The sequence below is a fragment of the Marmota marmota genome, unplaced genomic scaffold, assembly GCF_001458135.2.
Source record: "Marmota marmota marmota unplaced genomic scaffold, marMar, whole genome shotgun sequence".
Classification (NCBI taxonomy): Eukaryota; Metazoa; Chordata; class Mammalia; order Rodentia; family Sciuridae; genus Marmota; species Marmota marmota.
In genome coordinates this window covers 38,708,341-38,718,399 of record NW_026000016.1, presented here as the reverse complement: position 1 = coordinate 38,718,399, position 10,059 = coordinate 38,708,341, and the positions used below count along the sequence as shown (strand labels likewise).

The window sequence follows — 10,059 nt, the reverse complement described above, 5'->3', positions numbered from 1 at the left end:
AGACAGGGGTGGAGGGGCTTGGGACAGGACAACTCCCACTCACTCTATCCCTGAGTCTTTGCATATCATACTGGTTCCCCCATTGCTCTGACATTTCGTCCTCAAAATACTCTCCCAGTGACCCCTCTTTTAAAATGGGGGTAAAATGACGAGAGCTGGTATTGTAGGGCCTCCGTAAGCCTGCATAGAGATCATAGAGATGAGATCAGACGTGTGCACTGGGTCATTTGCAGAGCTTATTTAAAAAACAACACAGATGCACCAGCCTACCTGTAAATTCTAATTCAGGAGATTTTAGAGGACTGATTTTCAATCTTTTCTTGGATCTAGACCCTTTTGAGAATAGAAGAGCTGTGAATCCTCTGTTCTTTTGTATTCACATGCATAGGAAACACAATTTTGCATAGAATTTCAGGGAATTCTGAAACTTCTCAAAGCTCTATGACCCCCAGGTTAAAAATTTCCTCTCTGCAGGTATCCACAGATAAGAGACCTAGCTATTGATTCTCTGAATCTGCTTCCACCTTTCCTCCAGCTGTTTCCTCCTCCTGAAATATCTCCAGCAGACCCCAAGCCCACATTTCTGCCTGAAGAAATTCCACTTGTGCTTTCAGGCCAGTACAAAAGCCTCTTCAAGTGCCATCTGGGACCTCTGTTTTCTGGGAGTAAGTATGTTCTTTATGTCTTTTGTCTCTAGTAGATATACATGCACCTGTGGTTATCTGTGTGGTTAGTTGTAAACTCTTTTAAGATCAATTTCCTCCTCTGCAACAAAGGTATCTTAAATGGTATGCCCTTGACAAACTGTTCATAAATAATTAAAGAGAAGTTGGGTTGAGGGGAACAGGAGGCTCAGGGAGAGGAATGCTTTTGTTTCAAGGGAACCTGTGCCCCTCCTCCTCCCCTGATGGATGCTCCACCAATAACCAACATGTAACTACTTCACTTACATCTCCGTGTCTGAAAAACAGAATTCTCAAATTGGCAAGGTCTTTTTATTTATTCCTTCTCCTCTGGGCAAGGCCACAATTTAGGGTTTCCTGGATGAAGGTGGGATACAAGTTCATGAGAATGCATCTGCCAAATAGCAGCTATTCTGCCACTAGTATCCATTACTCCAAATAAGGGGTATCAAAACCCACTTGCCATGCCAGAAGTACAGTGGCACATGACAGAAGCAACCAGGATGTCATCCTTGATTGTCCCATCTTACTTCCCTCCCTCCTTGCACATACTAAATTTCAAAGATTGCCCACCTCTGAATTCTCAGCGCACTATCATTTCTCACCTGGATTTCGGCATTTGTCTCCATCCTACCTAGCCTGCCTGCCTCCAGTCTCAACATGCTCAGAGCCAGTCTCCACATCTGCTATGGACTGAATATTTTTGTGCCCTTAAAATGCATATTTGTGGGAGGGTGGAGGATGGGAAAGGCAGCGGAGCACAACAGACACTAGGATGGCAATTTGTAAATCAATGGATGTGTAACTGATGTGATTCTGCAATCTGTGTATGGGGTGAAGGTGGGAGTTCATAACCCACTTGAATCAAAGTGTGGAATATGATATGTCAAGAAATTTGTAATGTTTTGAACAACCCACAATAAAAAATTAAAAAAAAATAAATAAAATGCATATTTGTGTCAGGCATAATGTCACATGCCTGTAATCTCAGCAGCTCAGGAGGCTGAGGCAGGAAGATCATAAGTTCAAAGCCAACCTCAGCGACTCAGCAAGTCTTTCAGCAACTTAGTGAGACCCAGTCTCAAAAATTTTAAATAAAATAAAATGTGTCTCAGTGGTTGAGCACCCCTGGGTTCAAACCCCAGTACTAAAAAAAGAATTTTTTTTAAAAAGCATACTTGTAATCCTAAACCCAAAGTGAGGGTATTAGAAGGTGAGGTAATTAGGTCATGAAGGCAGAGCCCCCAGGAATGGGATTAGAGCCCTTGTAGAAGAGACACAAGCACTTGCTCTCTCTCTTTCTCTCTGCCTTCTGCCTTGTGAGGAAACAAGAAGACAGTTGGCCATTTACACACCAGGAGCAGACCTTCTCCAGAAACAAACCTGCCAGTCCCTCCATCTTGAATTCCCCAGCATCCAGAACTGTGAGAAGTATGTGTCTGTCGTTTAAGTCACCTAAGCAGCTCAGGAGGCTGAAACAGGAGGACCCCAAGATCAAAGCCAGCCTCAGCAATTTAGTAAGACCCTAAGCAACTTAATGAGACCCTATCTCAAAAGGAAAAATAAAAAGGGCTGGGGATAAGGCTCAGTGGTTAAGCACCTCTGGGTTCAATCCCCAGTAACAAATAATAATAACATTAGCCACATCTAAAATGATGTCTGCTTTCCCTGGCACCATAATACTTCTGCAATAGTGTCTTCAATGCTTAGTATCATACCTGGTGTCAGGTGGGAACACACAAATTTTTATTAAATTAATGAAAACTTTGAACATGATACACATTCCAGATAAAAGACTCTGGAGCAATACAGTGGTGTTGCAAGATGCGGTGGGACCAGGTCTACTGCTTTTTAAGAATAGCATCACTCACTTTTAACAAATGAATTTCCATCTTTCTGAGTCTTCCATTTCCTTAACTAAAAAATGGGGATAATAGTACTCAGGGTTGCTTTGAAGCTGGCTGAAGAGATACGTTGCAGTACTTTGCAACTTTAATGTCCTCCATATCTATATGTTAGTCAGTATTGTTGTATTACTTCACTTGATCCTCACGGTAACATTTTGAATAGGCAGCTGACATTTCCCATTTTGCTTATGAGGAAACTAAAGGTGGACAGTAGAAGGCAATTTGCCTAAGGTCATCTAGATAGTTACCAAGAACGGAAGAGGCTTGACACTGGGTTCCAGCATAGGCTCTCTCCACCACATCACCCTTTCTCTTCCCTCCCATCCTTAAAATAGGAAGCAGTGTTGGGACACATATATGTCAACATCTTGAGGATCATGTGCTCAAAAATGTCACTGCTCAGCCTTCTTCTAAAGAGTTTTTCAGTGTGTGAGGTGGGTTGGTGGTGGAAACAGGACAGAAAGGAATGGGCTAGGAAGAATGACCTTGGAGATGACTCTCTGCTCCCCACTTCTGCCCCTAATCACACCCTAGTGGGGTGAGCTCAGTCGACAGCCCCTCTGTACCATGTAATTGGACTTCTGCAGGCTCCAAGGTTCCCAGAAGCTGGATATCTGTTTCCTCCCCATGTCCAATTCTGTCCATCAGCAAATATCTACTGAGTTCATATTAAGTGCTCTGTCAGCACCTGCAGAAGTGTGGCCAAATCAACCACCTGGGCCTTGATGTGCCCATTCTGCAAAATGGGGTTAATAGCCTATCATGTGTCTGTTGTGAGACTTGAAAAGGATGACTGATGGCTGTTGGCAGGTTGTTGCTAGTGGAGAAGCCTACTGCAACACCCAGGCCCGATGGCTGCTGTATTTCAAGCCATGGGAACGGGTTATTTGGTGACCAGGTGGTGTCAAAGAGGAGAAGAGGAGCTGGGGAAGTAAAGAAAACAGAATGAAGGCTGAAGTGCTTGCTCCCAGGAATGTGGAGACAGCTTTGGAGGTCAGAGGTTGTTGGAACTGTTCAAGAATGACTTTTGACTTTCTGGGCCCATGTCGAGCCAAGGTAATGAGAGGTTTTCCTGAGATCTTGGTGAACAGGGGGCGTGGACCACAGAGAGCCAAAAACATGACTGTGGGGGCTTAGTTGAAGCCCCTTTTCAGAAGCTCCAGAAATAACTCAAGGGCATCCTGAAAATGTCAGTGATATCATCAGACGAGGCATTTTTACAAATGTGAAGAACGGAAGTGGTGCCCGACACATAGTAGGAGCTTGATGTGTGTGTTCCCTAGGATGTACACATCCGGGCATCAGGTGTTGAGTCTCTTTGCTGCTGGATCTTCCCATAGTGCTGCCTTTGCGTGTTTGTTTCTCAACCTGTCCAGAGCCCCAGGGGACACCCGGTGGAACTGCCCTTCACAAGATCCCCGTGTGTGTGTGTGTGTGTGTGTGTGTGTGTGTGTGTGTTTATGGTGACTTTTCTCTTTAAAGATTAAATCGTTTTCCCCCTCTTTCTGTTCAACAAAGACAACAGCCCTTTGGTTTTTGATAAATGTTCCTTTCCTACTAGCAGGTGGATTCGCCCCCGGGCACTAAGAGCTGTGCTTTTAAACACACACACAAGCCCAGCTGTTTGAATCTGCTGCTTCAGGTCTGTCTTATTTCCCTTATCTCCTGCCCTGGGGGCTGGGTTTTCTCTGCCTTGGCAGGCTGATAACATGTGGAAGGGAGAGAACCATTCTAATTAATAGACTAATTAGTGATACAAGCCTTTAATAGCTGATTATAGGAAAGTCATTCCCCATCCCCCAAGTGATTGATTTATTTATTGCCGTTGTGCTGCATTATGGTAAAATAGTCAGCTTCTAATTATCTATTGACTGCTCCAGTCAGACCTTTCCCTTCACTTCCTCCTCGTCCTGCCCCTTGCTAATAGTGGGCACAGGCAGAACGGGAGAATTCAAAGGAGCCAGTGAGCGACGGTGGACAGATGTGTTAGGATCTATCAAACACCTATCCTGACAGCTCAGAAGTGAAAAGGGAATGGGAGGTGGGGAAAAGAAGAAAATCCTACCCACCCTTCTAGAATTACTCCCCCATGGTTCCTGCCCCTCTGTATGCCACAACTCACAGGCATTATCAATGGCATTAAAAAAAAAAAAAAACCAGCCTAGTGTGGGACTTAAAAGCCTGCCCTCAAATCCAGCTGCACAGGTTCAAAACTCATCTGTCTTACTGACTTGTGATCTGGGGCAAGTCTTTTCAAACTCACTGTGCTTTAGTCTTCTCATTTGTCAGGTGGAAATATAATTGTTCCTCCCCAGGATTGTGGTGAGGATAAACCATTTGGGGCACTTAGCACAGGACTCAGCACGTACTAAGCCCTCAGTAACATCAGCTATGCTAATTACTGCTGCCTGAAATTATTACACATACCTGTTACATATAAGGAATGTGATAAATGTTTGTGGAATATATGAGTGACTAGTTCATAATTCTCAAGTAGATTGTAAGCCCTTGAAGTTCAAAAAGGTGGAGAAAAGAGAAATTGAACAATAAATCATCATAATAAAAGCTACCTTTAGTTAAGTGGTTATCATGAGCTAGCCTCTGAACTAATTGCTCTATATACATTCTCTCGTTTAATCCTTATGGAAACTGATTTTTTATCATCCTTCTTAAATCACAGTTGTTATTATTGTTTTTTTTAATAGCCTTAGCTCTCATACACAATGTTGTGGGAACTCTATGTCCTCCCAAGATTCCAAGGACTCCCGGGGAATGAATTGGCAGTTTCATGATCATTTTTCCTTATGGATTCCTGCTCCGGCTGCATGCAAGCTTTTTTACCTTCCTCCTGACAATGCTGTCCCCTCATCCCCTCACTTTCACAAATGGCAGGCTAAGCCCTTCTTTTCTTCTTTCCCTAAAGGCTCCTTGGGACACAGGGCCATTTTACCTAGAAGACTTATTGAAAGGTGGGGCCATCACAGGATAGCAGACGGCACAGGAAATCACTAATATGCTCAGCACCCTCCTTCTGGACTGTTCTACTCTGAGCCCTTCCTGCAACCACATTTCCCTTTCCCTAAGAATCTTCTCCCGGTCTTTGTCTCCGCTGAAAACCTCATATTTCTGTTACTTTGTTATGCAAAGAAATTTCGCTTTTTTGAATAAACGCTTCCATTCAAGGATATTCTCAATCTCGGGTCAGAGAAGGAACCAAGAGAATAGAAGCTCAGTAACTTTTTAAAACTAAAAATGTTTAACAAGAAGTATTTTCCTTGACCAATAAGCAAAGCACCATCTGTGATGAATCCTGCCCCACCCTAGAATGAAGACATATGGCAGTTGTTTTTTTCATAACAACATTTGTTTTTCTTCCTGTTATACTTGTAGAAATGGTATGACGTATTTATTATAATACCCATTTTTTTTCCAGCGGAGGAAACTGAGGATGAAAAAACTTTTTTTTTTTTTTAAGTTACTTGTTCTAAGTTCCACAGCTAATGTCAGAGTTGAATTCCAAATGCAGACCTGATTCCAAAGCCAGAGAGATTGACCACGACACCATGTGGCCACTTAATGCAGCTCAAGCGGATCTTGAAGTGGTTCCATTCACAGGTGATTCTTACTCAGGAAATCTTTCTGTTGGGGGAGGTCTTGCAGGTCAGAGGAAGGTGAATTGATTGATTGAAGGCCAAAGACATTAAAACCAAGTAAGAGCTAGGAATAACTACCTATGTATAGCTTCACATCTGAGACCCAAGGGGAGTTGTCGCTATTAATCACTGCTGAATGATTGCTCTGATTGCTTCATTTGTTGGTGCTGCAGTTGCTGAATTTTACTGCGCTGTATTTGACCTTGGGGAGGGGTTCACTTTGGGGGAAGATAAGTAGAGTGGAGGAGGACAGAAACCAGATTATAGTAGACTGAAGAGCAAGTAATAACCAAAGTTATAATTTTCCCATTATCACACTTTATTATGGGGAGAAACCCTTCCAATAAGTATCATGATTTCTATTTTAGGGATGAGAAAGCCCAAGTCACTTTACTTATGTGTGGCAAAAATCCCTCTGATCTCTCCACCAGTGACATATTAAGGAATGTTTTCCAACTCTTTCTGGGAAGAGTTCTCATAAATTCTGTTTCTGCAACTTTAATCCATTTCCAGTGGTGTTCTTGCCTCCCTTACAACCTTGGTTCCCCAACCAGCTTCCCAGCTGGGATACACTTTCATCTGGGTCTGCCTGACCCACCATTCCTGCCTCAGGTAAGTCTTGCACAAGAGAACTATGAATCCAAGCTAGCCATTCTTTCATTCATTCCACAGCTAGTTATTGAGCTCTCTGTGAGAGCCTCTGCTACCTGGCCAACCCTTTTAGATATCCTGAGCTACCAGCTTAAAGTGGAGGTTTTAAAGATGCAGCCAACACTCCAAAGCAAGAGAAAGCTTGTCTTATCTTCCCAAAGAGAGAGCCTCTGCTCCATTGCCAGGTAGGAAACCATAAAACACTCTTGGCTGCTATTCCCCCTCTCTGTTATGTCGAAACAGTGACTACTAGATCTCTTAAGGTTTTTTTTTTTTTTTTAATTTCCCTCCATCTTCTTTCTTTGAAAATTTTCAAACCTACAGAAATGTTGCAAGAGGAAACAATGAGTCCCCCATTTACTGGATCATTTTCTCCTAGATCTAAAATTGCTAATATTTTACATCACATTTGCTTTCTTGGCCCTCCCCATCTCTCTTTATATACATATGTATTTTTTTTCATGATAATACTAAAATGCAATTTGCCTTTCCACTCTCATTCTCTCACAGGTATGTCACATGTGTATGTGGATATATAGGCTTCTATGTGGTATGCTGGACCATGGGAAACTAAGTACAGACATTATAAAATTTCATTCCTAAAAGATTTTTGCACACAAAACTAAAATAAGGCCATTCTCCCATATAGCCATAAAAACCATTATTATGCCTAAGAACCAAATCCAGTTGACTGTATCATCAAGACATCTCCCATCCAGCCACTTTTCTTCAGCCACATGTTGTACTTAACTTCCAGAGTATAGTCGTCTCTTTGCTGGGCCCCTCTTCTGTCCATGATCCACATTCCAACCAAAGAGCTTTCCAAAGTATAAATCTGATTATGTCTCCTTCAGACTTTCCAGTGGCTCTATATTACCTTCACAGTGAAGAATACACCTCAGGTGGCACACAAAGCCAGCCAGTATTGTCTGGATTCATCTAGAGCAGCACTGCCCAATAGAATTACACTGTGAGCTATTTATTTGTTTGTTTTTGTTTGTTTGTTTGTTTAGAATTTTTTTAAGTTGTAGATGGACACAATACCTTTATTTTTTTGATTTATTTTTTTACATGGTACTGAGGATGGAACCTAGCGCCTCATGCATGCTAGGTGAGCACTCTACCACTGAACCACATCCCAGCTTCTTTATTGTCATTTCATATTTGCTAGTAGCCACGTTTTAAATAGTAAAAAGGTGAAACTAATCTTTTTTAAAAGATATTTTTAGTTGTATATGGACCATTTATTTATTTTTATGAGGTGCTAAGAATCAAAGTTGCATCATATGTGTGAGGCAAGCGCTTCATCACTGAGCTACAACTCTAGCCATGAAATTGATCTTAAAATACATTTTATTTAATCTAGTATATACAAGATGTTATCATAGCAACACAAACTTAATATTTAAAAAAGTACTCATGAGATACTTAACATTCTTTTTTTTCTCTTGAAATCCTTAAAATCTGGCATGTACTTAACAAAGCCCATCTCAATTCAGATGTTAAATTTTAAGGGTTAAAACAAAATATATTTTTTTTTACTAAAACTAAAGGTTATATTTTACACACACACAATGTATATGGTTCATTTTAAAAGCTGAATTAATTAAAATGAAATAAAATTGGAAGTTCTGTTCCTCATTCATACTAGCCACATTTCAAGTGCTCAGTAGCCGCATGAGGCTAGTTGGTACTGAAATTGTGCAGATTGAGAGTAGGAGTTTTTAAAGTATGATCCAATGTCCCCTGGGGATTCCTTAAACAAATCTAAAGGGTCATTGAAATCAAAACTATTTTCATATTAATGCTAAAATGTTATTTTCCTTCTTCACTTTCATTCTCTCACAAGTGCAGAGTGGAGTTCCAGAGGCTGCACCACATGTAGTATCACAACAGATCTAATACAGAGGCACATAAGAGAATTGGCAATCTTCTATTAAGCCAGATATTAGAAATTTATCAAAGTGTAAAACAGTGCCACTCTTTTTCTCAATTTTTTTTGTAAAATATAATTATTTTTCATTTTGTTACATGTTAGGTAATGGAATAATAATTATTTTCAAATAAATTAACAAATAATTTCATTTTTTTCTGGTTTTTTTTTTTTCGTTTCTACTGAATAAAATTAAACTCTGGTCCAGCTTTATCCATCCTACACAATCAGTGACACACCGAATTTTCTGGAACTCACTTTCCCTTAACACATCCTCTTTCTCTGTTATACAGAGAAAAAGACTGTTCTTTGAAAGTAACTTTTACTTTCTTGACTCCATATCTTGTATGTGCTCTTCTTTTGGCTCCAGATATCCTCAACTCATCACCACCATCAAAATCATACCCACCTTCACAGACCTACCCAGATCTCCCCAGCTAGAAGGAGCCCGCCCACTCTGGATGCACTGTACTTCATGTTGACTTCTGGGATATCATTTCTTATTTTATTCCTTGTATTTATTTTGTTGTTATTTGTTTGAATATACTTATAGTATTCTTTGCAATGTTTTAAAATCTGTGGGTACAAATAAATGCATATCTTCTTCATCTCAACCTCTGTTGGCTGAGCATCTCACATGGTTCCTTGTTACTCTTTTGAGTTTCTGTTTCTTTTTCTAAAAGAATAGTACCTACTTTGTTGAAGTTCTGTGAGTATTAAGTAAAATACTCTATTTTAACATTGATGCTGTGTCTCAATTTTTTTAAGTACTCAATGAAGGTTAGCTCCTATAAATTGTTGTATTATTTGAAGGAATAAATGCACTGATCAAGTGCTATTAGATCTAACTTCAAAACATCTTTTTATTTGAGGGGGGCTACTGGGGATTGAACTCAGGGGAACTGAGCCATATCCCCAGCCCTATTTTGTATTTTATTTAGAGACAGGGTCTCACTGAGTTGCTTAGCACCTCACTTTTGTTGAGGCTGGCTTTGAACTCGCAATCCTCCTGCCTCAGCCTCCCAAGCCACTAGGATTACAGGTGTGCTCCACTGCGCCTGGCTCAAAACATCTTTGAATTCCACTTCATGATCATCTGCTCCTGGCCATGAGCATTTCCCCTGACACTGTCACTAGAGTCTACTTGGTCTCCTTCCTTCTCCTCTTTTGTCCTCTATCTCTATTCTTAACTCAGCAGCCAGCAGGATCTTTTTAAAACAGGAATCAGATCA

The 10,059-nt window shown here is 40.8% G+C and overlaps 1 long non-coding RNA gene across 4 annotated transcripts; it reads left to right on the top strand.

The window, feature by feature from the left end:
• The first annotated feature begins 129 nt into the window (after positions 1 to 129).
• LOC125618499 lies at positions 130 to 9,570 on the top strand. Of its 4 annotated transcripts, none has more exons than XR_007349815.1 (5): positions 136 to 665; positions 4,155 to 4,232; positions 6,024 to 6,205; positions 6,916 to 7,079; positions 9,198 to 9,570. It is a non-coding gene; the product is annotated as an uncharacterized LOC125618499 (long non-coding RNA). The 4 variants fall into 4 exon arrangements; XR_007349817.1 differs by having other exon boundaries at positions 138 to 665; positions 6,117 to 6,205; XR_007349814.1 differs by having other exon boundaries at positions 130 to 665; positions 6,024 to 7,079.
• The last annotated feature ends 489 nt before the right edge of the window (positions 9,571 to 10,059 follow it).